A 27,961-nucleotide genomic window follows, 5' to 3' on the forward strand; every position below is an offset into this window, starting at 1 on the left:
GACCTCTCTGAGCATCACTTCTTTCCTTTGCTAGTGAAGAAGAGAATGCTGGCCACTTGGTACAAGAGTTATGGGGCTCACATCTTTCATTCCTTTGTTCACACAGATGAACAAAGGCCAGGCAAGCCAGGCTACATCTTCAGAGATAAGTCCCTTAAATGATTAGGGCTTCTGGGTCCCTCTGGGACCAAATGCTGGGCACTTGCCTGGCAGATCTGCTGGAGCCCTATCTCCTTGTGAGAATGAGTGAGGCTTCCTTAGCAGACACTGTTGTTGATTGTTTCCCTTTCTCCACGAACTAAACCGATGTTTAATTACATAAAAATGCTGTGGCTCAGGCTCACTTTCCTCATCTGTAAAATGGGAAGAGTGGTAATATTGTCCTTGCAGTGTGGGAGGAAGAGGAGTGAAGATCAGAAGTAAAGTCAGCTCCAGTGTATGCATAGCCCTTGTCCTTACCCTCCTCAGGTACCAAAAAAGTGCTTCCAGACAGGAAAGAGGGCGAGCAGATGCAGGGCAATGCCCGCTGGTGACAGGGCGTCTCCCCAGTTCTCCTTCCTGCTCCGTAAAGCATCTTGGCGGTGGCGTCTGTTGTATGCATCCTATGGGGGACGGCATGAGAGACCCTGGCCGGCATGTGCAGAAAAGCTCCAGACCTGCCGGCAGGTGCAGAGAAGGGGAGATGATCACTAATGACAGTTGCATTGAGAATAAACAGCTTCACATGTTAATTTATGGGGTTGGTACATCCCTCTTCTGGGCCCTTTCACCCTCCCCAAGCCACCAAGAGCCAATGGGCTCAGATTGGGAGTCCCTTGCCCATCGGGCAGACCCTCCGGGGCCCTTGCTAGCAGTGCCAGCGCCCACTGCCCTGTGCCCAATGGCAGGTAGGGAGTGGCCCTCCACCCCCAGAGCAAAAGTAAATCATAAATCCCAGTCTTTCTGAGGCGGTCATGGCTCCCCCTTCAGCCCCATTGTGACCCTGGGGCACATTAACAGGCTCATTCAGGGACTCATTATGGGAACAGAGGGTGATGGGGCTGAGTGACAGGGCGGGCGGCAGTGGGAAGCGCTCTCACTCCCCCAGCGAGACAAGTGCAGGTGGAGAGACAAGGCAGAGACACGATGAGCTCAGGCGGCTTCATTAAGGGCTGCCCAGGGGATCGTTGAGATGCAGGACACAGCAGGAGCTCGTCCTGAATAAGCCTTGGCTCCTCTCCCTGTCCCCCCCACCTCACCACCACCCCCTGCTTTGCTAATTTAAAACAAAGCAAAACAAAGCCCCAGCTTTGCTTTGGAGCCATAAACTGCAGAGCTTTTATCCGTCAACAAGCGATGCATCAGGCTGGCAGTGGCCCAGCCTGGATCCTGTGGCCTGGCATCGGTGTGGGAAGAGGGGCCCGAGGCTGAGCCGGCTTCTGGGACTCGCTGAGGACGCTGCTGCCCCTTCTTGTGGCACAAGACCAAGAGTCCTTGTGGTCACAGAACTCAGAAGGATGGCTGGTCCACTTTGGGTGGCTAGAGTGGAGCGGGGGTGGTGTGGGGAGCGATTTCTAGCAGGAGCTAGCCAGGAAGAGGCTCATCATTGAGCTGATCACCTTCCTCCCTCTCTCCTTTCCTTGCTGCCTCTTCCAGGAAGCCTTCCCAGCTCTCCACCTTCTCTGAAATCCTACTGACTTGGGATTCTAGGCTATCAAGAGGCTCTAAGTCACCTTCAACATTATGTGGAAACTTAATATATAAACGATCAGAAAGTCCAGCTGTTGTGAATTAAGTGGTAGGATGTCTATATGGGGTGTAGGCTCCATCATCTGTTCTGAATGTAGACCCCTGAGGGAGAGAGGGAAGGGTCTGAGGAGTATAACTTGGAACCAGTGATCATGGCCACTACCCTTTTTACGGAGAGTATCAGCAGGTTCTACTTTACATAATTCCTGTGGCCTCCAAGGGCTCATTCTGTCCCGAGCACCATGGGAATCACTTATAATCCATTAGCTCATCTAATCCGCAGCTCAGGCCAGTGAGGTAGGACTGTGATGGTCCATACTTCGCAGGTGAATAACCTGAGGTTTAGTGGGATAAGGAACTTTCCCAAGGCTCCACGGGTGGCAGGTGGCCTAGCCGAGATTCAGACCCAGGCCTGTGGGATAGGAAAGCCTGGTCTCTTGACCACAGTGCTTACTGCCATTTGATGCTGAAGGCTCCCACCTACCACCTACCCTGCTGCACATTGCAGAGAGGCAGCAGGCTCTAGTAGGAGATTCGTCCCCACCCAAGCCCACTAACAGGTGACCATCCAAATGCTGCTACACTGTCTACCTACCCTGACCCTTCAGCCATTTTAGGGTTCTTCCAAATGGCATCTTTTCAGAGGAGCATGGAACTTCCATCAGCAGTTGGCCTGTCCCAGGCCTATTGCACACAGCTGGCAAACCAACTGCCCCTCAGACTGGGGCTTGACTCAGACACAGGGAAACTTTGGTCTCCTTGTGGCACTGTTCTTCACCGATTGGATCAGCCAAGGCCAAGGCAGGAGGTAACTCTGACCCCTCCTTCCTAAGGCCTCATCTTGTAGCTCCACAGCTAGAGCAAGTGTTGAAATGGGGTGGACCTGGGGGCTGACAGTGTTTGACTGAGTGGTCTCTGCCTGGATTCATAAAGGACTAAAGCAAAGTACATTCATAGATGCAAGAGGCTCAGCCTCTTGGGGTCCAGAGAAAATTATACCAGTAGTTGAGAGTCATTCGTTCCCTCTCTTATCTCTATTAACCTGGTTTTGCCTTCTCACTCTTCATTTAACCCATTCTTTTACAGATATATTCACCTTCGAACTGTCCTGTTCATTTCTCCATTTCTCCATCCATCCATCCATCCATCCATCCATCCATCCATCCATTTCTGCTTCCATGCATGTATCCATTCATTAATCTTTCTATCCCTTCAATTATTCATCCATCCCTGCAACCAACTACAACCTAGTTCCTCTTTTTCTCTTCTGCCATTCCATTCTTGTATAGATCCATTCCCTACCCATCCACCTATCATAGCAACTATCCATTCATCCAACTATTATTATCTGAGTCAGGAATTGAGACATCATCCCCATCTTTCAGGAACTCATAGAGCCCAGAGAACAGTGATTAATCATGCCTGTGGAAGTCTGGGAAGGTTTCTCAGAGGAGATATCGAAGGACGGTTTTACAGGATGGGTAGGAGTTTGCCAGGTGATTTGGGGAGTATGTGGGGGGCTGCAGTTCAGGGTTAGGAAAGGAAGAATGGACTTCCAGGCAGAGTGGACAGCAGCAAGTTTGGGCTGAGTGTGTTGGTGGGGCGTGTAAGTCCAGGTGAGTTCAGTTTAACTGTGGGGTCTGTGCATATTGCGAGGACCTGAAGATGGGCCTGAAAAGGCAACTGGGGATCAGATGATAAAAGGCCCTGTGTATAGGCAAAGGGAGGCCAGGGAACCCACTGAAACAGGAGAGAAAGACATTTATGGGCTCAGTCTGACAGCAAAGGAGAGGGCAGGTTGGAAGGGACAGAGGCTGCAGGCCAGCAGACCAGCAGGAGCCTGTTTGCAGCAAGCAGATAGGCAACGATCGGGCTGAGCCCAGGCGGGGCTGGCAGGGGCAGTGAGGATGGAGAGGCAGGGATGATTTGGGAGACATGGGATGGTAGAGAAACATTGACTGGGAGAAGAGTGAAGAGTCTTTGATCTGGGTGTCCCGTTACACAGGTGTGCTCTGTTCTAGAGTAGGAATCATCAGGGTAGATATTTAAGTCTCTCATCCGGGTCCTATCCAGGATACTGAAGTGGCTATCAGAATTTTTCTTATAAATTGAGGGCTGGTATCCCCACCCAGTGCAGATTTGCTTTGATTGGAAGAAAGAAGAGGAGGAAGAAGGTCTAAGTTTTGAACTAGACCTTGCAAAATGGGCGCACCTGGCCAATATCATCACTAAGTACCACTGATTAAGCTCTTACTATATATTTCATGGATTCTAAGGCACACTTTTTTAAAAAAAAATATTTTAAGGTCTCTAAAACCAGGATGCATCATACAAAAAGTGACATGTCATAATTAAACAGGCAGTGTTTTCTTTTTCTTAGAAGTCCATATAATAATGGTACGATTATAACCCATGGAATCTTACATTCAAGAAATAGGGTATCGTGTGCCAGGCTCTCAGCTAAGTCCTGTGTATACATTCCTCATGTAATCCTCACAACCTCTTAGGAGGCATCAGCTGTTGTTAACCCTATTTTCCAGATGAGGAGTTGAGCACAGAATAGCAAGGTCATTTGCTCAAGGTCACAGAGCTAGTTAGAGTTGGACTCAGGATCCCAACCTGTGCCACTTCAAACCTGGGGGCGGCGGGGATCTTTGTACAAAAGCAAGAGCAGGTCTGGGGCCAGAACCATGGGGGCCTCTCCCTTCCACGGCACAAGACAGCCCGGTCAACGGCGACCACCATCACCCAGCCCACCACCTTTCAACGCTGCCTCTTGTCACCCAGCCCCAGTTCCTGTCTTGGCCCTAAACCTTGGGATTCTTTTACCCCCTCCTGGGAGGGCTCCGGGCCTAACATCTGTAGTGACCTCCCTCCCCCACGGAGAGGAGGGGGCTGGAATGAGATCTCAGGGGAAAGGGGGAAGAAATTCCGAGCACAGCTGGTTTCCCTCACACAATGCAGATCTGCTTAAATGGGAATTAGGATTAGTGCTGGATTTTGCCTCTCCTGGCAGGCTGGTAATAAACTAATCTCCTCTTAGTCTGCAGGAAGGCAGAATTCCATCGAAGATGGGAGACAGCTTCAGGCTCGGGAGTGCGAAACCTGAAAAGTAATTTCGTTATTGACGGGCCTTGCCCGCACTGCCAGATGTGCAGCCCGCGGCTCCTTCCCGGCGTGGCTGCAGCCTTTAATTTTGTTAATGTGTAACATTCTCCCAGGCTGCGTGGCTGACAGGCACACTTGACATTAATACGTGTCCTTCGCGGTCCCCAGAGCTCATAAAAGCTCATTATCAGTTCTGAGCCCGTAAATGTAGTTCCCGGCTCAGGTGGGCCGGGAACTGGGAGGTGCTCTGGGGGAGGGGGAGGGGTGGACCTCTGCGTGAGCCGAGAAATAAACTCCTCCCTCATCCGGGGGATGCGACCTCCCAGGCCACCAGGAGGGGAGCAGAAAAGCACCTCTGTAGGCTGAACCCTGGGTTCAAATTTGCATTCAAGCAAAGGGGCTCCTGCCCTGCTATTTGAGGGGAGTTGAGCCAGTATTTTGGGAAGGCAGTTTGCCATATGTGATGTGTGCAGAGCCTCTGCCCGGCGGTCCCACTTCGGGGCATCCGGGCTTTGGAATTGCATGAACTTTTCCACACAGAAGTGTGGGCGCCAAGGGGACCGTTGCCGCAAGGTGGTAATGGCCAGAGATGGAAATATCCACATATCCATGGTGGGAGAGGTGAGTGCATTGTGGTCCACACCTCCCATGGGATACTGTGCCGCTGTGAAAAAGACTCCAGAAGATGCATGTGTGCTCACTCGCAGAGGTAGACATGGTATCACTGATAACTGGGGTTGTAGAACATGCGAGGTAAGAGCCCATTTGTGTAAAAAATTGCCACTGTCTGCTTGTGGGCCCCCATGGGCACATGCTTATGCACACATGTACACACATGTGTGATTACATGTAATATAGCCTACGACGTCATATTACAAAGATTTTGCAGTGGGTTTATCTGTTAAATAGGATGAACAGGTATGGAAAAACTTTCACTTTTGTAGTTAAAAATGAAAATTATATATATATACATCCATATCCGTATGTATATGCACGTGTATGGATATGGATATGGCTGTATATGTATATGGATGTGTATACGTATCATGAATTCCTCTGACTAGGCTTAGTCTGGCCCATGACACTTGAGGTCCCTTGGGCTGACACTGCCTGGGTGGACGTCTGAGGCAGAGATAGCTAAGTAAAACGAGATCACGTCCTCTGGCCAAGCCCTGTTCCCCGTCAGTTAGCAGGGAGTTCTGAGAACTTCTTTTATGCCCAGGGTACACTGGTGTTGGGATCTACAGGGTAGACCTTGAACTCACTGCTCTCCTGATCGCTCCTCTCCCGCCGTGGAGATGCACTTGCAAGGGACTTGACTTCCCACGGACCTGAGTGTAGCCCTGGCCCTGCCCCTTTTCAGCGGTAAGACCTTGGGTGAGTTAATGCCTCTGAATTCACCATGGCCCATCTCTAAAGTGGCCATACTTTCTCATGGAATTGTTGAGGGCATCGGGATTATTGTAATTATCATTTGAGACAATATGAAACTTGACCAGGGCTTCTACTGTGCCGCCAGGTTGTTGGGAAGGGAAGGATGGTGGTGCTTAGCCCTCCCCGCTCCCACTCCGCTGTGAATTTTTGCCCTTTTGTTGCTCAGCTGGGCATGTGAACAAGCTAGTCCCCTGGGACTGGCCTGAGCCTTGGCTGACAGGTATGTGGCCTGGACATGGTGAATTTGATCCTTCTCCCGTGACCTGGGGACTCTTTGTCAAACTGACAGAGAGGAGGCAGGGGTCGGGGGAGAGGCTGGACTTCTGGCCCCTGCACTCTGGGGCTGAGTCGTTTTTTTCACCGCCAAAGATTTCTCCACTTATCTCTTCACAGATACCAGATCTTGAAAATATCGGTCTGCCCCAAAGCCTGCATTCATTAGGTGATGATTAATTCGCTTTTGCATTTTCAAAATGACTCAGAAAGCCTTTTCTCTGCTTGAGGAAAATGGAGTTCCCACACCAAGATGATACTATTCTAGCTAGAAGCAAAGCGACACAATGTGCCGCTGTGGTTACAGCACGCTCCGTGTCATCACAGGGACGTTGTACAGGCTCCTGGGCTGATTTTGGAAGACTGAAAATATGCCCCAGTCCCTAGGCTCTGGGGATGCCATCCTGGGACCCTCTGTGGGGTTGGGTGCTTGCTTCTGTCTTTCTGGCCACGGGGGCTGTGGCTTCTGCGCCTTCAGAGATGGGAGGAGGGAGCGGGTGCACATCTGGACGAAGTGGCCCCCAGAAGCCACATGCCCCCCACACTTGCCTTTTTAAAATGTATTTCTCCCTCTTTTCCTTCTAGAGTTTATCCTGAAGCTACCATCAGAAAGAGACTTCAAGAGAATCTTGACACCCCTGAACGGAAAAGACACGAGTTGAAAGAGGTATGATTGGCAACATGGGAGTGTGGATCTTAACGTATTCAAATACGAGGGTCTAATCTTCTCTCTGCTCCCTGCCCCTCCAGACTCTGCATTTCTGAGTGAGAAAGCTCTCAGCTCGTGCTGGAGGGCAGGGCAGGCAAAGGGCGGCTTTTCTCTTGTCCTCACCCCCAGATGTTTGCTCCGGGATGGGGAGCAAAGGTGAGGGGTGAGGAGACAGAGGCTGATGGGGTCTCACCAGACTGGGTGCCGCCCCACTGACGGGGCCGAAGGTCGTGCTTGGTCCTGAGTCGATCCAGGAAGTGAGGGTTGAAGGGCTGGAGGGAGTGAGCCCTCCAAGGGAAAGCAGAGCTCCTGGGGGATCACGGAGGGTCCCGCCTCTGTCAAGGACCCCTGCCACGCCTCCCCTTCCTCCACACCCACCATGGTCTTGGGATTGTGGTAAAGAAATACCTTCCTGGGGTGATTTCCAGCCCTTCCCTCCCCCCATCCCCTCCCCCCATTCCAGGACTGTCTTTTTTGGATAAAGTTCAAATCCACAAAGACTAGGATCAATCACCATATTCCATGACGGAATTGGGAACGGAGAAGACTTGGTCTGCTTCTTGGGCTCTGGGAGCTTCTTGGGCTGCCCACAATCCCAGGACTGGTGACGGCTGGGTCGCCTCAGGGAAGGTTCCTGAATGAGGATCCAGGATATCTGTCCTCTGGCCCAGTCTGTGGCACCATTGTGCCTCAAGAGCCCTTACAAGCCATTTCCCTCATTGGGCCTCATTTTCGCATCTGTAAAGTGGGGCAGCAGTGACTTGAATCTCTGTTCCAGCCCGCAGGTCCTCAGTTGCTGAGGTCCCAAGACCAGGGCTGAGCTGGGGGAAGGGCAGGTGTGGGAGCAGCAGGGAGGCAGAGATGGAGGTGGGGCTTGGGCATGGCTGTGGAGAGGAGAGGGGATTTGAAAGCTCTGAGATTTGATTGCCAGTCTTGAGCAGAGGATGACTCAGAGCCTCAGGGGAAAGACCACAGGATCTGAGGCGCAGATGCGACTGTGTTTGAGTCCCAACTAATCAGAAGAGTCAGATTAACCAACACTGACTGAGGGCTTCTCCGTGCCGAGTGGAGGGCTATGTGCAATCCCTCTACCAACAGCCCTGTTATCACCTCCATCTCAGGGAAGAGAAAACCAGGCCTCAGAGAAGTTAAGTGACTTGCTCAAGGTCACACAGCAGTAAGTAATGTGGCTTACTTGAACCCCTCCCTGAACTACCCAAGCATTCTTGTGCATTTTGCTTACCAGCTCTATGACTTGAATCTTAAGGTTAAAAAATCCCTGAAGCCAAATCACCTCTCTGAAATTCATTTCTTGAAAAAAGACATGGAAGTGATTTCTTTCCTAAAATTTTTTTTTAAACGTTGGGCTCTTCGAAAAATCTCCGTGAGTCTTGATTTTCTGATCTCTGAAATGGGAACATCACACTTATTCATGGGGTTGTTTTGGGGAGAAGATGAGATGAGGGAGCTGAAGAAATCTCCCCACACCATCCCTCCCTACAGACCCCCGCCACCAGCCTTCCCCCTCCTGGGGCTGCTGTGAGGGTGGATGGCGTGTACCCACGTTAAAGTGCTGTGCCCAGCCGCCTGATGGCGTTTGCAATTTCAGCTGCCTCTGGTGCCCTTGGTTGGGAAGCACTGGCCACTTTCTGACTCACTGATCTGATATTCACCTGGTCTCTAAGCTCATCCTCTTAACTTTGGATGTGCCCCCTGGCTGGCCGGGATTATTTTAGGCTGGAATCCAAGGCAGGGTGGCCAGGTCCTAGCAGCAGATAAAACAGGGCCATGTCAAGGCCCACCCAAGTGGTCAGTGGCAGAGGAGCAGCGAGGCCGGGGCCTGGGGGGCTTCTCTCACTCCCTCCACAGCGTCTGTGTCCCACAGCTCACCCTGCTCTGCCAGCCGCCTGGGCCATAATCTTCATTGTAAGCCTCCTGGCAGCAGCTGCCCTGATCCCTGCAGGAAGCTATCACCTTATCACAGAGCCTGGATCCCGCCAGGTTTTCTTAGTCAGGAGAAGGCACTGAAGCGAGTCAGAAAAACCTTAACTTCCTTGGGATGTTTCTCCATCAGGGAAAGCCGTGGGCCTCAGACGAGTGGAAAGAATCTCTTTAGGTACAGAAAAAAGCAGCAAGGGGGCCGTTGTTCTTGGTTTACCTTCAGCAGGGCTGCTGAGGGAGCAGAGTAATTTTGCCTGGCCCCTGTTGTTAGTCAGGAAACAGAAATTATAGAGTCACAGGGAGAATCCAAAGATGACTGTCAGCAACGGGCAGACAGGCGTGAGCTGTGGTGGGAAATGTTTGCTGGGGTCTGGTAGCCGGGCTGGTGGAGGCTGAGTCGAAGCTCTGCCCTTCAGTAGCTGTTTGATTCCGGGTGAGTGCTTTGATTGCCTAGAGTCTCAGTTTTCTTATCTATAAAATGGGCAAACAGCATGCACACACACCCCCCCCCCCCACCACAAGATGGTTATGAGGGCCAGGAAATCACCAGCGAGATGATCCTGTGTGCTTTGAACGAGGGTAGCCCCCTGGAATAATGTGGGTAGCCTCCCAAGGTGACCTCCTTGAAGAGGCTCAGGCTCTTGGGATGTGAAAGCTGGGTGTTTGTGACCACACAGTGGAGTTACCCTGGAGACACATACCTCTCTCTGTGCGTGGTCTAAAAAAGGCCTGAGATGAAGGGCCTGGGTTGTGTCAACTCTCTGTTCTGACACCCCTGGGGCATGGGGCCATCTCGGGTGTGAACAGTTCTCCCTGAGCCTCTATCCCATGGTTTACACTTCACTCCTGGTGATCTTTCCCGGGCCCTTTCTGTAGGTAATCACTGATCCTCCCCACACCCCAAGAGGCAGGGATTAACAAGCTCTTTTTAAGTGAGGACAACTGAGGTTCAGAAAAGTGGTAAATTAATCCAGGGTTCACCTCTAAAAAGCAGCAAGGTTAGGACCCAGACATGGGGCTCCTGCCCTAAGGATAGTGTGTTTACCATAGCCACCCACGGCACCCACAGTGCCCGCAAAGGCTCCACACCTACAGAGGTGCCCTGTGTGTGTCCACGGGGACTCCCCACAGCACTGCAGTGGCTCCCCCTGGTGCCCACAGAGCCACCTACGGCATTCGCGAAGCACCCCCAGGAACTCACAGCATCACCCCATGGCATTCATGGTGGCCCCATGTGTCCCCAGAGCACCCCGCATGCCTGCAGTGACAGCCCACAGCCCCCATGGTCGCACGGCTCCTGCGTTCTCCACCCAGCCTTGCATGGAGTTTGGAGGTCAGGCAGAAAGGGGAGTCCCTTGATGCTTTTATCTCCCCAGCCAGCCCTCTATAGCAGGCTGAGCAAATGAGTGAAGGCAACTTTTAGGAGGCCTCTGGATTGTCCTCCTGCTGAGATCTGACAGTGGGAAGCAGGTGGCTGGTGGGGGTGGGTGGTGGTGAAGGAGGCCTGGCTGCCACCACAGCAGAGCCTCTACCTACTTATCTATTTTTCCTTTTGTTGCTTGTACTTTTGGTGTCATAGCTAAGAATCCATTGCCAAATCCAAGGTCATAAAGATTTACTCTGTGTTTTCTTCTAAGAGTTTTAAGGCTTTAGCTCTTATATTTAGGTCATTGATTCATTTTGAGTTAATTTTTGTATATGGTGTGAGGTAGGGGTCCAACTTCATTCTTTGGCCTATGGATATCCAGTTACTCCAGGACCACTCTTGAAGAGACTGTTTTTCCCCATTGAATAATCTTGGCAACCTTGTTGAAAATCCATTGGCCATAGATGTATAGGTTTATTTCTGGATTCTCAGTTCTATTCCACTGGTCCATATGTCTATTCTTATGCCAGTACCATGCTGTTTTGATTACTGTTGCTTTATGTGTAACTTATGGAGAAGTATTATTATATTTTAAAGCTCCCCAGGTGATTCCAATGTGCAACCAAGGTTTTGCACTACTGGTGTTTAGAGGAAGATGAGGCACAGTTAGGGAGGCTGGTTGAGAGACTGCTGGAATGATCCAGGGCAGTGCAGGGTGGAGAGGATGTGGCCCTGAACTAAAGCTTCAATCGTGGGGGTGAAGAGGCCATGAGAGAGTTGAAAGAGGTTAGTGAGGGAGACATCCTGATTCTCCTTGATTACGGGAAGGCTTTAGAGATGCCGAAGGTGAGAACAGAAGCCAGTGGTCCAGGTGAGCTTGATTAACCTCTTACCCACCCCAGTGTGATTTGGAGGAAGACCTGAGTCCCAGTCCAGCTCTGCTCCACTGTGTGACCTTGGGCAAGTTGCTCAACCTCTCTGAGCACCTCCATTGCCTCTGTAAGGTGAATTGATATTCTCTGCCTGCTCATTCAGAGAGTTGGGTGTGGGTCAAGCGGGTCAGCTCTGCAAAGGCTGGAAGGGACTTAAAGGCCTTGGCAGATTCTTGGCAGAGAATGCTTGGCAGATTCTCCACCCCAAAGTTCCTGCCAGGTGGTTGTCAGTTTCTGCCCAACCAGGGACTTGAGGCTCATAGCCTCCATTGCAGCCTGTGCTGCCTTGGGCCACCTTGGGCTGTCTCTGACAGGTCAGCATGTCTCCTTGTGCTGCGCTGAAATCTATTTTCTTGTACCTTCCATCTTCTTGCCCCGAATCTGCTTTGTGGGGCTGAAGGGAACAAGCATCACCCCTTTCCCTCCCGGCTGTTCTCCTGTATCCCCATCCCACACCTTCTCATCTTCTGAGTGCAGGGTCATAGTTACCTCTGCCTCCCTCTGAGGATGCAGGTCTAGGTGCTCTCTGGACTTCTTGCTCTCTTGACCCTCTTCTGGGTGGACTCTGGCCTGAACTTGGCACTCTCATAGTTCAGCCCTCAGAGCTGAGGCCAGAGCTCCAGCTGTGTTCTGAGTCCAGCCAAGGTGGGTGAGACCATCATCTCCCTCAGTCCAGAACTTTTATGTCTGTTCATGGAGCTGAGGTGGCATTGGGATCCAGTGATTCCCGCATCCTGTTTGGACTCAAGCTCCCATCTTTTCATTGACCAAGTAGAAAAGGGATTCACTCTTGCTACTTACATCACATTTCCATGCATTATTTATAAATCATAAAGCCGGTTAATCTAGGAGGGAGAGCATAGCTTTGGTATTAGATGAATTTCAGGGCTATGTCTTAGCTGGGGCAGATGAACTCAGTTTACTCTCCTGTTAGATGAAGATAGTCATTACAACTGCAGGCTTCATGGTCAAGATTAAATGAGGCGATGGATATCAAGTGTGTAGCCCACTGCCCAGGAAGAAGACAACATTCCAGGAAGTGGTGGATCTCATTACCTGTGTCGTCCCAGTACCACCCTTCCTTTTTGTCCAGTTCTGACTGATGGGGCACAAGCCCTGAGTTTAAGGGCAGGAAGGGGTAGCAGCCCCAGGCCTCGTCTCCCTCCTGGCTTCCCCCTCGCTCTCTGGGACACGTGTGTGAGGGGACAGGGTGACAGGTTCTCACCACCCCAGTTTCCTGCTTACTCAGCTCAAAGTCTGCCAGAACTTTCTGGCCTGGGGCCAGCCCTGTGTCCATATGTGACTCATGACAGCAACCTGGTCCTTCTCTGCCCTCTAGAATATTGTCCATCCCAAACCTTTTCCTTCTTTTCTTTTTCAAGTTGTTTTAAATTTGCACAAGAAGCTTCATCCCAGGACCACACACCCATCGTCCCTGATGGGAGGCTCAGCCGGTGGAGCTTTTCCCTCCGAGCTGCCCCCTCTCCCTGACCTGGTCGGCTGTGAGAGCAAGGCCAGACCACCCCCTCACTCTGTGGGGTGACCACTACTTAACATCATGGAGAGATAATAATAAGTCTAAACTTCCTCTTCTAAAGAATGAGCAAATCATTGTTTTTCTGTTCATGCAGCAAAAATTAGCAAAACATGCCCTTAAATGGCTTTATTATTTTTTTTTTAAGTAATGACATATATACACATTGTGAATCACAGCTGAAGAACTTTCAAACAGCCAGATGTGGCAAAGAGGGAGGGAATAGAAACCCTATTTTCAGATGCATGTCAGCATCAGAGAGGGGAAGTGACTTGCCCGAGGTCACACAGCTATGGAGTGGTAGAGAGGGGCTCAGTCTGTGAGTCTTCTGACCTGGACTGGTGATCATTCTGCTGCACCCAGCTGCCTCTTTTATTAGTTAAAAGTGTAAAATAATATATTTTAATTTATAGCCTACAAATAAAGGAAGAAGTCCAAACTGGCTGGCAGTGATGCTTTGGTGGTTGTGGTAGTGTATTATCTGAGAAGAAATGAAGGGGGCCATTCCTTGTGCTTTGGGGTTTGCCGAGCTGTCTTCCCTTTCTGGGCCATGGTCAGGGCTAAGTTATGAAAGAAAGGCACTGTGGGATGGAGGAAGGAGATTGGGCTGTGGACTCTGAAGCTTTTTTTTTTTTTTTAATAGACTATTTTCTAGAGCAGTTTTAGATTCACAGCAAAATTGAGGGGAAAGTGCAGGGAATTCTCACATTCTCTGTCTCTATATACATCCCTACACACATGTGCAGCCTCCCACACTACTGACATTCCGCACCCGGTGGCACATGCATTACAATTGATGAACCTACACTGACACATCGTTATCACCCAAAGCCCATAGTTTATACTGTGGTTCTCTGTTGGCGTTGTACATTCATTCAATAGTTTTTTTTTTTTAATTAATTAATTAATTAATTTATTTTTGGCTGTGTGGGGTCTTCGTTTCTGTGCCAGGGCTTTCTCTAGTTGCGGCGAGCGGGGGCCACTCTTCATCGCGGTGCGCGAACCTCTCACTATCGCGGCCTCTCTTGTTGCGGAGCACAGGCTCCAGACGCGCAGGCTCAGTAGTTGTGGCTCACGGGCCTAGTTGCTCTGCGGCATGTGGGATCTTCCCAGACCAGGGCTCGAACCCGTGTCCCCTGTATTGGCAGGCGGATTCTCAACCACTGCACCACCAGGGAAGCCCCATTCGATAGGTTTTGACAAATGGATAATGACATGTATCCACCATTATAGTATCATACGAGTAGTTTCACTGCTCCGCCAATTCATCCTTCCCTCCCTACTAAGCCCCGGCAAAGCACTGATCTTTTTACTGTCTCCATCATTTAGCCTTTTTCTTCATGTCATAGTGTTGGAATCATAGAGTATGGAGCCTTTTTATTTATTTATTTTTTATTTATTTATTTTTTTAAAATATATATTTATTTATTTATATTTGGCTGCATCAGGTCTTAGCTGTGGCATGTGAGATCTTCATTGCGGCACGCGGGATCCTTCGTTGTGGCGCCTGGGCTTCTCTCTAGTTGTGGCACACGGGCTCCAGAGCGTGCGGGCTCAGTAGTTGCAGCATGTGGGCTTAGTTGCTCCATGGCACGTGGGATCTTAGTTCCCCGACCAGGGATCGAACCCGCATCCCCTGCCTTGGAAGGCGGATTCTCAACCACTGGACCACCAGGGAAGTCCCTGGAGCCTTTTTAGATTGGCATTTTTTCACTTAGTAATATACATTTAAGGTTCTTCCATGTCTTTTCATGTTTTGATAACTCCTTTTTTTCCCCTATTTTTTTGTTTGTGGTAAAATATACATAACAGAATTTAATGTTTTAACCATTTTAAGTGTACAGTTTGGTGGTATTAAGTGCATTCAAACTGTGGTGCAACCGTCACCACCATCCATCTCCAGAACTCTTTTCATCTTGTAAAACTGAAACTATACCCATCAAACAATAACTTCCTATTCCCTTCTTCCAGCCCCTGGCAACCCCCATTCTACTTTCTGTCGCTGTGATTTTAACTACTCTAAGTACCTATGTAAGTGGAATCATACATTATTATCTTTTTTACTGCTTATTTCACTTAGTGTAATATGCCCAAGGTTTATCCATGTTGTAGCGTATGTCAGAATTTTCTTCCTTTTTAAAGCTGAATAATATTTCTCAGTATGTGTAAACCACATTTTGCTAATTCATTCATTTGTTGATGGACACTTGGATTGCATCCACATTTTAGCTACTGTGAATAATGCTAAGTTCATTTCTTTTTAGCACTGAATAGTATTCCATTGTCTGGTTGTACTACAGTTAGTTTATCCATTACCTACTGAAGGACATCTTTTTTGCTTTCAAGTTTTGGCAATTATGAATAAAGCTACTATAAAACTTCTGCAGGTTTTGGTGTGGACATAAGTTTTCAACTCATTTGAGTAAATACCAAGAAGCACAACTGCTGTATTGTACAGTAAAAGTATGTTTAAATTTGTGAGAAACTGCCAAACTGTCTTCCAAAGTGGCTATACTGTTTTGCATTCCCACTAACAATGAATGAGAGTTCCTGTTGTTCCACATCTTTGCCAGGATTTGGTGTTGTCAGAGTTTTGGATTTTGGCCATTTTTATAGGTGTATAGTGGTATCTAATGTTGTTTTAATTTGCAATTCCCTGATCACATATGGTGTAAAGCATCTTTTTATACGCTATTTTCCATCTGTGTATCTTTGGTGAGTTGTCTGTTCAGGTCTTTTGTCATTTTTAAATTGGGTTATTTGTTTAGTTATTGTTGAGTTTTATAATGCAAGTTTACAAATTTACAAATTCTTTGCATATTTTGTATAATAGTCCTTTACATATATCTTTTCCAAACATTTACTCCCAGTCTGTGGCTTCTTATTCTCTTGACAATGTCTTTCACAGAGCAGAATTTAAAATTTTAATCAAGTCTAGCTTACCAATTATTTCTTTCATGGATTATGATGTTGTATCTAAAAAGTCATTGCCATACCCAAAGTCGTCTACATCTTTCTCCTGTGTTATCTTTTAGGAGTTTCATGGTTTTGTGTTTTACTTTTAGGTCTGTGATCCATTTTGAGTTAATTTTTTTGTTGGTTATAGTATCTGTGTCTAGATTAGGTTTTTTTGCATGTGGATGTCCGGTTGTTGCAGCACCATTTGTTGAAAAGACTACTTCTTCTACACTGTATTACCTTTGCTCCTTTGTCAGAGATCAGTTGACTGTATTTATGTGGGTCTATTTCTGTGCTCTCTATTCTCTTCCGTTGATATAGTTGTCTATTCTTTTGCCAATACCACACTGTCTTGATTACTATAGCTTTATAGTAAGTCTTGAAGTTGTGTAGTGTCAGTCTTCTGACTTTGTTCTTCGCCTTTAATATTGTGTTGACTATTCTGGGTCTTTTTCCTCTTTATAAAACTTTAGAATCAGTAGCTGATATCCACAAAACAACTTGCTGGGATTTTGATTGAGGTTGTATTGAATCTATAGATCAGGTTGGGAAGAACTGACATCTTGACAATATTGAGTTTTCCTATCCATGAACATGGAATACTCTCTAATTATTTATTTCCTCTTTGATGTCTTTCATCATAGTGCTGTAGTTTTTCCTCATACAGATCTCGTACATATTTTGTTAAATTTCTACCTTGTTTCATTTCTTTTGGTGCCAATGGAAATGTATTATTATTTTTGTTAAATTTCAGATTCCACTTGTTCATTGCTTGTGTATAGGGGAGCAATGGACTCTTGTATTCTAAACTTGTATCCTGAAACCTCACTTTGCTGTAAATACTTATTAGTTCCAAGAGGGTTTTTTTTGTCATTTCTTACAGATTTTATACGTAGACAATCATGTCATATGTGAACAAAGGCAGTTTTATTTCTTCCTTCCCAATCTGTAAAATTAAAACACCTGTAAAAATTTAAAGAGCTTCCTTCCCAATCTGTGAAAGTAAAAAACCTATGTCTTATTGCATTAGCTAGGACTTCCAGTACAGTACTAAAAAGCAGTGGTGAGAGTTGTCGCATTGTTCCTAATGCGAGAGTTTCTAGTTTCTCACCATTAAGGATGATGTTAGCTGTAGGTTTTTTGTAGATATTCTTTATCAAGTTGAGGAAATTTCCCTCTATTTCTAGTTTTCTGAGAGTCTTATCATAAATGAGTATTGGATTTTGTCACATGCTTTTTCTGTATCTATTAATATGATCATGTGATTTTTCTTCTTTAGCCTTTTGATATAACCGATTACATTAACTGATTTTTGAATGCTGAACCAGTCTTGCATACCTGGGATAAATCCCACTTGGCCGTAGTATATAATTCTTTTTATACTTTTTTCATTTCTATTTGCTAATATTTTGTATTTTGTTGAGGATCTTTGCATCTATGTTCATAAGAGATATGGTCTGTAGTCTTCTTTTCTCGGAATGTCTTTTTTGGTTTTGGTATTAGGTTAATGCTGGCCTCATGGGATGAGTTGGGAAGTATTTTTTCTGCTAATATTTTCTGGAAGAGATTGTTGCAAATTGGTACACTTTCCTCCTTAAATGTTTGATAGAATTCACCAGTGAACCCATTTGGGCCTGATGTTTTCTCTTTTGAAAGGTCATTAATTAGTGATTCAACTTGTTTAGTAGATACAGGCCTATGATTGTCTATTTCTTCTTGTATGAGTTTTGGCAGGTTGTGTCTTTCAAGGAATTGGCCTATTTCATCTAGGTTATCAAATTTATGGGCATAGGATTATTCAAAGTATTCTTTTATTTCCCTTTTCATGTTTGTGGGAACTATAGTGATGTCCTCCCTTTCATTTCTGATGTTAATAATTTGTATCTTCTCTCCTTTTTTCTTAGCCTGCCTAGAGGCTTTTTTATTTTTATCAATTTTCTGAAAGAACCAGCTTTTGATTTTATTGATTTTCTCTATTGATTTCCTCTCCTTTGAAGCATATGTTTTAATCTGTCACTGTCTGAGGGATCTTGAGGGTAAATCCCTTCTATTCTCTGTCTCAGTTTCCACATCTGCAGAATGGGTATTGTGGCAACAATACTTAGCCCAGTGTTAGTTTGAGGGCAGATATCAAACGTGAGTCCACATTCATTGATTCAATAAGTATTTGTTGAGCCCCTACTATGTACCAGGTTTTGCTCTACATTCTAGGAATATCATAGTGAACAAAAGAGCAGAGTCCCTGCCCTCGCGGAGCTTGGCTTCTAGTTGCAGGAGACAGAGATCAAACAAACTGAATGTCAGGCAGTATTAGAGGCAGGAAGGGACAGAGAGTGGCCAGGGCTGTGCTATTTCGCATAGTGGGTGCTTGGAAGGCCTTCCTGATCAGATGTCATTTGAGCAGAGACCTGCAGGCAGTGAGGAATGAGCCTTGACTTCATCTGGGGGAAGAGCCTTCCCGGCGAAGGGAACAGCAAGAATAAGGGCCATTAAGCAGGCAGGCGGCTGGCATGTTGGAGAACCAGCAAGGAGGCCAGGGTACTAGAGGGAAGGAGGTAAGGAAGGAGAGGCCAGGAGGGAGCTGCCAGCCAGGTGAAGACTTTGGATTTTGACTCTGAATATGATGGGAAGCCAGTAAACGAGGAAGAGACAGGATCGAATATACATTTTACCAAGATCACTCTGGCTGCAGGGTGGAGGACAGACCACAGGGGACAACGAGACCGGGGTGGAGACTGATGTTAGAATCCAGGCAAGAGATGAGGTGATTTGGAAGAACAAAATGGTGGTGGAGGTGCTTCGAAGCCAAAACATTCATCGTCTGTTTTGAAAGTAGAGCTGAAAGACTCACTGATGGGGTGGAAGAGAAAGAGAGGTGTCAAGGGTGACCGTAGAGTTTTGTAAACGGAGGAGCCTGGGTGGCTAGGCTTTGGAGGAGTCTAAGGAGAACATACTGAGTTCTCTTTTGAGGCATTTTAAGTTGAGACATTTATCTATCCAAATGGACGTGGCAAGAACTTGGATGGAGATACAAACCTAGAGTTCAGGGGTGAGGTCCGGGCTGGAGAGACAAATTTGGGAGCCATCAGCTTATAGAGTATTTCAAGCCTTAGTGCTTAATGAGACCCCCTGGGGGTGAGTGTAGATGGAGAAGATGATTGGGGAGTGTAGGGTCTTGGAGAACCTGTAGAAGGTGCCCACTGGTTGCTACCTGGAGCTGCCCTGAGGGTGGCCCATCCAGGACACCAGGATGAACAGATATTTTTGCATTGTCCTGGGAACTGTTCCAGAAGAGAAGCCAGCTGCAAGAGCAAGCCCGGGCTTAGCCTGCCCTGAAGGCGGGCGTTGTTCAGCTGTCAGTGACCGACATAAAATAGAACAGGAGCAGCAGGACATATCTAGGATATTCAACACCTGGGGAAGATGGCTTTTTAACACCTGTCATCTCTATACAACAAAATTATTTTCAGTAACAGTGGTGAAGTAAAACCAATTCTAATAATGGCCAGAAAAGAAAACAGTGAACCTTTCCCTTTAGTGGACTTCGTATATAGAACCATGCCAGTCAAAAAACAAACAGACATTACAGTGCAAAAAATGGGGAAAAAAGTAATGGGTTCATACTTGTTAATTACATTAATGTATATTTTGAAAAAAGAGAAAAAATACACAAAGTTCCAAAAGAGTGAACCCCACAAGGTTGGGAGAATGAACAGAGGTGGCGGCCTTGGCAATAACCCGTTTCTGTTTCCTCATCCTTACAATCACTGCGCTGTCATTGCCTAGTTAAAATCTACTGTTTAACTGTGAGAATATCTGGTGGCATAGGGAGTGGAGCTATGTTGAAAGAGGACTCCAGCGATTCTGAGTCCTTATTCTCACAATGAACGTGTGTAGCAGAATTGGCTTGTGTTGGGGAATAAGTGGGTGTTCTCTGAACTAACGTCCATGTAAACACAATGTTTTTAAAGGTCAAGTAATAAAAATGTGCTCATTTGAAGCTTCCACACATATTATTAAAACTCAGCTGTGATTACAGCTATTGTTTAGAACCTGGAGCAACAGGATTTTTTTTTAAGGCAGTATGTTTTATCACTGGCATTGTTTAGAATTGTCAGCTTTCAGTCGGTTTGTTTTATTTTTAGAATAACTCTAGGATGATGTCATGGTTGATGCCTTGAAATTGTGAATGGCTTTATTTTTTAATTAATTAATTAACTTATTTTTATTTTTGGCTGTGTTGGGTCTTCGTTTCTGTGCGAGGGCTTTCTCTAGTTGCGGCAAGCGGGGGCCACTCTTCATCGCGGTGCGCGGGCCTCTCACTATCGCGGCCTCTCTTGTTGCGGAGCACAGGCTCCAGACGTGCGGGGTCAGTAGTTGTGGCTCACGGGCCTAGTTGCTCCGCGGCATGTGGGATCTTCCCAGACCAGGGCTCGAACCCGTGTCCCCTGCACTGGCAGGCGGATTCTCAACCACTGAGCCACCAGGGAAGTCCCTTTCAGTCGGTTTTATATTTGTTTTTAAATTCCCTACAGGCAATTCATCCCCTATGGACCCTGCGCAGACCGCTCCCACTGCCCCGCCCTTGGGAGATGTTTCCACGAGGGTCGTTGGGCGATGGAGGGGTGGGGGGAGCGGAGAACTCTGAGGAGGAGACCCTGTGGGCTGGTCCCGCAGGATGGCCAGCTAGTTTCCAGGTGGGCATAGGTGCAGAAAGGCCTTCCAGGTGTCCAGTACACACTGAAGAGGGAGGCAGGATGGAGCCTGGTGTCCTGGGGGACCCTGAGTAGGTTGGCATTAGGCTCTAGTTCCTAAAGGCCACCCTGGTTCTGAGCACCATCTGTGCACAGAGTTTAGTATTACAGAGAGTCGGGCACCGAAAGCTTCATCCGTGGGTGACAGTTTGCCCTGGTGGATGTGAGGCTACATCACTCCTGGGGACACATCTGGCCCTGCCCAGTGGGATCCCTACCCTCTCTCCCCCCTTTCTCTCCTTCCCTTTCCCTTTCGGCAGAGCAGTCCGTGAAGACAGCCGTTCTAATGAAAAATCTCATAAATACCAGGAGATAAGCATCCAGGACTTTGGGTTTTTATCTCTTCCAAGACTCCCTGGAGAGCCTTCTTGGTAGGAAATATCCCTTCAGAGCTGAGATTTTCTCCCGGGCTTCAAAGATGGGGCTGGCTTCTTAGGAACACAACATCTGTTTAAACTGAACTTGAACCGAGAGGCAGGCGCGTCCCACGGGAGGGGGACAGGGCAAAGCAGGAGGGTGCAGAATCTGCTGTCTGTCTCTGGGGGAAGCTCCGCAGGCCTGTTCCTCCTTCTGGCGGTGCATCCCCCTGCTGGGCAGTGGCTTTGGGTAAATGCAGAGCACTGCGGGGCAGGGGGTCTCAGACCTGCGGCTGTGTGCTGCCTGCTCTCCAAATAGCACCCAGGCCCATGATTGTGGAGACCTCCTCAGCCAGGAGAGGGAGCGAGGAGACCCAGGGCGATGGAGTGGCTCCTCCAGCCTGGGAGGTCCCCTTGGGCCCCAGGAGCCCCTTTCCAAGTGCTGATTTCCCAGCTCTTGGCATTTGTGCTGACACATCCTCCCTCTCTCCCTCCCTTTCTTCCTTTCTTTTTCCCTCCATCATTCACTGAGCGTCCACTGGGATACAGGGATTAAAAATTCCCAGTCCTCGACTTCAATGAGCTCAAAATCTGATAGAACAACCTGATTCCTCTCAAAGATAAGAAAAGTCGAGCCCTTTGTGTGCTTGGGCGTGTGTGCCAGTGCACGCTGTTATTGTTAAGGCCGTAAAACAACATTACAGAGAGCTTGGAAAATGAAGGGAAGAGAAATCATTCAGTGCCCCTCTCAGGACAAGAGGCCCATTCGTTTCCTGCTTTTGTTCCCACTCAGGAGCGCGTTCGGCAGAGATGCCTCCAGAAAGGCCGCTGAGTTCGGCTTCCTGCTTTTCTTTGCGCACCAGCTCCCGCTGCAGAACAATCGCGTAGTACTCCTTCCTGGGCAGCACTGGGTTAGGGGCCCCCCTCTGTGGGCATGCAGCTTGCTTCCAATGTCCACCAATGTTAGATGCTAGATGCGTGCCTCCTGGAAACGGTCGCTAGGTTAGCAAATAAAACTACAGGACGCCCAGGTAAATTTGAACTTTGTATAGCCAGTGAATCATTTTTTAGTGCGAGTATATCCCATCAGTATTAGTCCCATGGACTATTTGGGACATAAGCTAAAACATTATTTAGTGTTTATCTGAAATTCAAACTTCACTGAGCATCCTGGATTTTATCTGGCAACTGTGTGCCTGGAGTGTCTTGTGGCGTGTGGGTATTCAATGCTGCGTTATTTAACGATACAGAAAACTAGCTGCTGCTATGTTTTCTTTCCTATTTCATGGGGGGAACACTCTCCCTAACTTGAATCTATCCTTTTTTGCTCTTGATCGTGCCTCCCCGACAACTCTGATCTCCACGGCTCTGTGGCTTAACACACTTGGAGGTCAAGGAATCCAGCCCCTGTGGTTCCTCTGAGCGCATCCTTTCCCCAGCCTTTTTCTAGAAGCTTCCAAGGACTGCAGATGTTTGGTTTGCTTTGTGGAGGGAGGAGGAGGGGCTGGTGGGAGGTGTGAATTAGCACTCCCCCTTGGGCCTGAGGAACTGCTTCCTCCAGAGCCCACCAGCTCCTTTGGCAGCCACAGATATAGGCAGTGTACTCGCCTTTGCCCTGTTAGAGAGAGCAAAGGTTTGAGGATGTTGATCCAGGGCTGCAAACCCACAGAGGTTTATGACATCCTTCTCTCCATCAATGAACTTATTTTTCATTCTAAGGCAGCTTCAGGGAATAAAAATATAAATCGAAGTGGCAGACAGTAAAGAAAAAAAATGATTGACTGGAGAGTGGGAAGACAGAGTGATGCCTTGTGGTTAAATGGATTTTCTGTTTAACTGAGGGTTAAGTAGAAAACTCATTTTGATTCATCCTCTGCTCTTGCAAATCTTTCTGAAATGTATTAGGCTGCTCCCTGGTTTTCCTAAGTGCACCATAATGACCATAATTGAATCTCTTTGCTGGCAGAGCATCCTGTGGGCGTCGGGGTGCGCTGTTGTAAATGTCAATCCTCTAGGTGCGGCCAGGACTTGGGCTTTAGAGCCTGCGGCGTAGGCTGTGTGCTGTGCAGTGGCCTTTCCTTCACTTTCGCTACTGTCTCACTCTGTCTTCCCAGCCACCCTGGGCTGGGGCTCAGGAAAGGACCATTTTAGAGATGTGGAAACTGAGGTCCACCAGGTGAAGGACTTGCTCCAAGTCACTCTGGCTGGTAGAGGAGCTGGGCCTGAAGCCAGTAGAGGTGGCGATGGTGAGTTGGTCTGGATTCAAATACTGGCTCTCACTTCCTGGCTGGAAGAAGACCATTAAGCTTCATGAGCCTTGGTTTCTCCATCTGTGAATTGGGCATAATAACCTTTCCTTACAAAGCTGCTGATGAGATTAAGTGAGGTAATCATGTGGGTGGGCTGCATACCTGGGCCTTTATATATTTAAAAGAAAAACAGCACACACACTCCCTTACCCCCAAAAGTCCCACTCACCCTGGTCCTGAGACCCTGCGTCCAGCTTCTTTCCACTTTGCTGTCCTTCCTCCTCTGTGCGCTAGTCATTTTGCGAGACTCCAGGGCCAGAATGTCTGGGTTTGAATCCTGACTCCATCTCCCACTCCCTGTGTGGCTGTATTTCTGGGCCTCAGTTTTACCATCTATAAAATGGGGATAATAGTAACCTGCCTCCTAGGGCTGCCATGAGGATTAAAAGCAAGAGAGCTTGTCCAGGCCAGTGCTATGCAAGGATTTGCCATTGTCCTTCTAGGACTTGCTTAAGTGAGTCCAGGTTCACCAGTCTCTCAGGATTTGGTCCTTATCCTGAGCATGTTAACAGGAGTGGGCTTTGGGCCCAAGCTCCCTCTTGGTGCCCCAGGAGCTTGAACGGTCAGTCTAGGGAGAAGGAAAGAGCCCCACTTTCTTCCTGCCATTGTCTGGCTTACGTTTACCCCTCCCCAGGTGCTCAGAGATGGACACCAAGAGGGAGCCGTGGTAACTTATGAGGGGCCCTGGTCACTGGATGGAAGACTTCTGCCCTGACAGGGCCCCCTAACCAGAGGTCATTGCCCTCCAATAGCCTGTCTGTCTGGGACCTTCGTGCTCCCTCTCCGTATGTCATGGATTTCTAGCAAATATTTCAGGAAGGCATTTGTTTTTCTCCTTATCAAGGGATCCACTTGGAGCACAGAGGCCTGTGTGTGACCTCTGGACCCTCCCTGGGGTCAGGGTTGGGGGGTGGGGAGTACTCTTCTCCAAGCCAAACCCCGGCCAATGAGGCCACCTGTTCTGGCCTCTGGGCTGCTGGGTCCACAACTCCGTGGGTCTTGTAGACAAATCTGCTCCAGCTCCAGAGTGATCAGCGCTGACCCCTACCTCTGCTGAGCCCGCTCCCGCTCTGGGACTCTTGCACGAGGGTTGCGGCTAATGAAATAGTCACCCTGGTATTTTAGGACAGGAACAGCAGCCTGGGTGCAAAGCCCTGGGTAGGCTGGTTTATTTATGCATTTATCTTTAACAGGAGGGCTGAGAGAAAGTACGCGGTTTGTGAATATTTACAGGCAAATTACTACGGGGAGGAAATGAATTCATTCTCTCTCCTCTCCCACTGTTAACAGATCACATTGTGGTTCCCCACGGCCTGCCTCTTGAAGCCCTCCCTTTCCTTTCTTGCAATTCCTTGTAGGCTTTACTCCAGCTCCAGAAGGGGCGGCCAGGGAGACGTGTCAGTATAATTCCCCATGCACTTATCGAGCACCTACTGTATTCCAGCCCCGGTTCGGGTGCTGAGGGTACTGAGGCGAGCAGCTCACCCCCCGTCCCGGGCCTCTCTGTCAAGGGGGCACGTGGACAAAGAACAGCAGTGTCTGTTGGGGGAAACAGTTGCTTCGAGACCTGAGGGGGCAGGGGGATGGGCAAGATGGGCTCTATCCGTACGACTCTGGGGAAGGCTGGGCAGAGGGGTTGCCTCTTGTCCTGGGCCTGGAAGGATTTGTTTTCTCAGCAGAAGGGGTAACTGGGGCAGCGGGAAGAGCGCAGAGCCTTGGAGGTGTGAAGGACGGCACTTCCTGGGGGGCAGGGACATAGCACCTGTGGAAGGAAGCAGGAGGAGGGGGAGCTGCCGAAATGTGGGTTCAGCTGGATTATTTCTGGTTTTGAGCCAGGGAAGGTACTGACAAGGGAAGAGGCGGCCCAGGGTTGCCCAGTTTCCAGAACTAGCCAGGCTGAGCCCGCCTCCCGCCTCCTGTGGTAAAGGACTAAGTTGGCAAATAATGACCTCTATTGAGAGATGGGAGTTTTCGCCTCCCCTCCCCCCTCCCCTTGAGGCCAGGAGGAGCAAATACGAGGCAGATGTGCTGTCACTCCTCCCTCCCTTTCAGAGACATCACTGATTGATTGTGGCACTTTCGCTGGACACAGAATCCTCAGTAAAGCAAGGGAGGCGGGTACTTATAACCAGTGTAAACCAGCCCTCCCGGAGGAAGGTGGAGGCCTTACAGTGGACGGCTGGACCTTAGGGTAGCCTCGGCAATGGATTGGTGATGAGAAAATTGCTTCTTTTCTCCAGGCCTCAGTTTTCTCACCTGTGAAATGGGGACAGGGGTGGCCCACTTGATCTCTGAGGAACTTCCCAGTGGCTACCCAATATTTGTCATTCCACTCATTCATTCATTCTCTCCACATTGTGCACGTACCATGGCTGGCACTGGGGAGGGGGTTCCTAGGAATATACTGGTGAGTCAGGCGGCCAAGACCTGGCTTTAGTCCTGGTCTGAGCTGACGGTCCTGTGGTCTGTGGTTTTCAGAATCTTAAGTGTTGAGGTCAGCTGTGACCAAGGACAGGGCTGGGGACCTTGATTGTTCCAGACAGATGGCAGTCTATGTGGCCACCTGTCCAGTGGCCAGAGGGCACGGAGGTCCCTTGGGGCATCGGGGTTGGTTCCTGGGCCCACTCACCAGGCATCCCCACACCGGTTGGTCAGGTGCCCATCAGGTCTAACCTGTGCACTGAGAACCTCAGCCCAGGCTCCGGGTCCTGCTGAGCCGAGGGAGGAACTAGTCTGGTCACTGTGGGCCTTGTGAGGGCTGCAGGCCGGACCCAGTGTGTCTCTCCTGGGAGCCTGCCCCGGGATTGACCCCTGGGCTCTTCTCAGCAGGGAGAACCTTCTATCGTGCTCACTTTCCTTCCAGCTTTGTGTGTTCCTCCTCAACCCCCCTCCCCAGGTTCCCTGCTGGCTGCGTCCTTAGTTTATCCCAGGTCAGGTGAAGTAAGACCAACCCTTTATCCTCAGGATTCTGAAATGGGGCCAGGGAGGGAGCAGAGATTTCAGAACTGTCTAGGACCTCCTCTGGCCTGGCACCCTCAGATGCTAATAAAAGCACCATGTGCTTTTCCTATTCAGGGAGGGCCCTCCTTGACCTGCCATAGGCGGGAGGGAGTGGGGCAGGCCAGCTGGGGCAGATCCCAGGGAGGGTTAGTGGGGGGCAGCAAGCTTCCCAGGCTGGGAGCCTTTGGGATCAGGGCTGTGGTTGAAATGTGTTACCCTGGGAGCTGATGGAGCCCGCCACTGTGGTCTTGTTAAGACACAGATCAATTGCTTTCAACTGCTTCTAATGGGCACACACACCTGCCACACCCATGCCTTCGTGCTCACCGTCCCGCACACACGCTGACCACGTACCTGTGCACCTACGACACGCCTGTGCATACCTACGCACTCCTGCACACGCCACGGACCACTGCACGCGCCCATCCACGCAAACGCCTTCATACCCCTGCACATGCCTCTCCTCCACACTCACCCCGGCTCCCACTGCCCACCCATGGCCTTCCTATGCACACTTCGTCCTTCCCACAGAGTTCCTGTCTCCAAACACAGGTCCTCCCTGCCCCACCCCACCATTCACGTGTGCATGTGCGCGCGCACACACACACACACACACGCACGCACAGGCTGCAACCAGACCTTTGGATGATCTTGCTTGTTTCTCAGCTCTTGGCCTGCAGAACTCTGGATTATCTGGGACACTTTTATCTGGACGCTGAGCCCAGCAAGAGCTCCAGGGAGAGTGGGAAAGTTGAATTGCGGACTAATCCTGGGCCCAGTGTTAAGTGCCCTGTGAGGCTGGTGCATTTCTTGACTCCTCCTGTTTCACACACCCATCCATCCATCCATCTATCCATCCTTCCATCCATTCATTCATTCACATATTCACCCACCCAGTGATTCATTCCAGCACATACTGATAGCAGTGAACCAGGCATTTCCTTCAGGGTTCTGAGGTTTGTTAAGGAGAAAATGACACGGGGACTTGATACTTGTTTTTGGACCCAGAAACTCTAGAGTCAAATTTCTGCCACTTGCTAGCTGTGTGGCCTTGGTCTTGTCCTGTCATCCCTGAGCCTCAGTTTCCCCACCTGGAAAATGGGGATCATGGTGCCTCATCCCAGGAAGAGCGCTGGGCCCTGTGGATGGCAGCCGTGAACACCAACTTGGGGACTTCTGTGTCCATCATCAAAACCCTCCTTGAAAACTCTAATTTAGAAAGATACATGCACCCCAACGTTCATAGCAGCACTATTTACAGTAGCCAAGACATGGAAACCACCTAAAAGTCCATCGATAGATGAATGGATAAAGAAGATCTGGTATATATACATACAATAGAATACTACTCAGTCAAAAAAAAAAAGAATGAAATAATGCCATTTGCAGCAACATGGATGGACCTAGAGATTATCATACTAAGTAAAGTAAGTCAGAGAGAGACAAATATCATACAATATCACTTATAGGTGGAATCTAAAATATGACACAAATGAACTTATTTACGAAATAGAAACAGACTCACAGACATAGAAAACAAACTTATAGTTACCAGAGGG

General features: G+C 48.7%; 1 protein-coding gene across 1 annotated transcript in view; it reads left to right on the top strand.

Annotated features, from left to right (window-relative positions):
- Positions 1-27,961, top strand: part of TSPAN18 (tetraspanin 18) — a 182,163-nt gene that overhangs the window by 26,501 nt on the left and 127,701 nt on the right. Inside the window, exon 2 of the mRNA XM_059931432.1 lies at positions 7,129-7,210. The gene's annotated coding sequence lies outside the window, so the exon portion shown is untranslated. The remainder of the gene's footprint in view (positions 1-7,128; positions 7,211-27,961) is intronic.

Source organism: Balaenoptera ricei, chromosome 8 (genome assembly GCF_028023285.1).
Source record: "Balaenoptera ricei isolate mBalRic1 chromosome 8, mBalRic1.hap2, whole genome shotgun sequence".
NCBI lineage: Eukaryota > Metazoa > Chordata > Mammalia > Artiodactyla > Balaenopteridae > Balaenoptera > Balaenoptera ricei.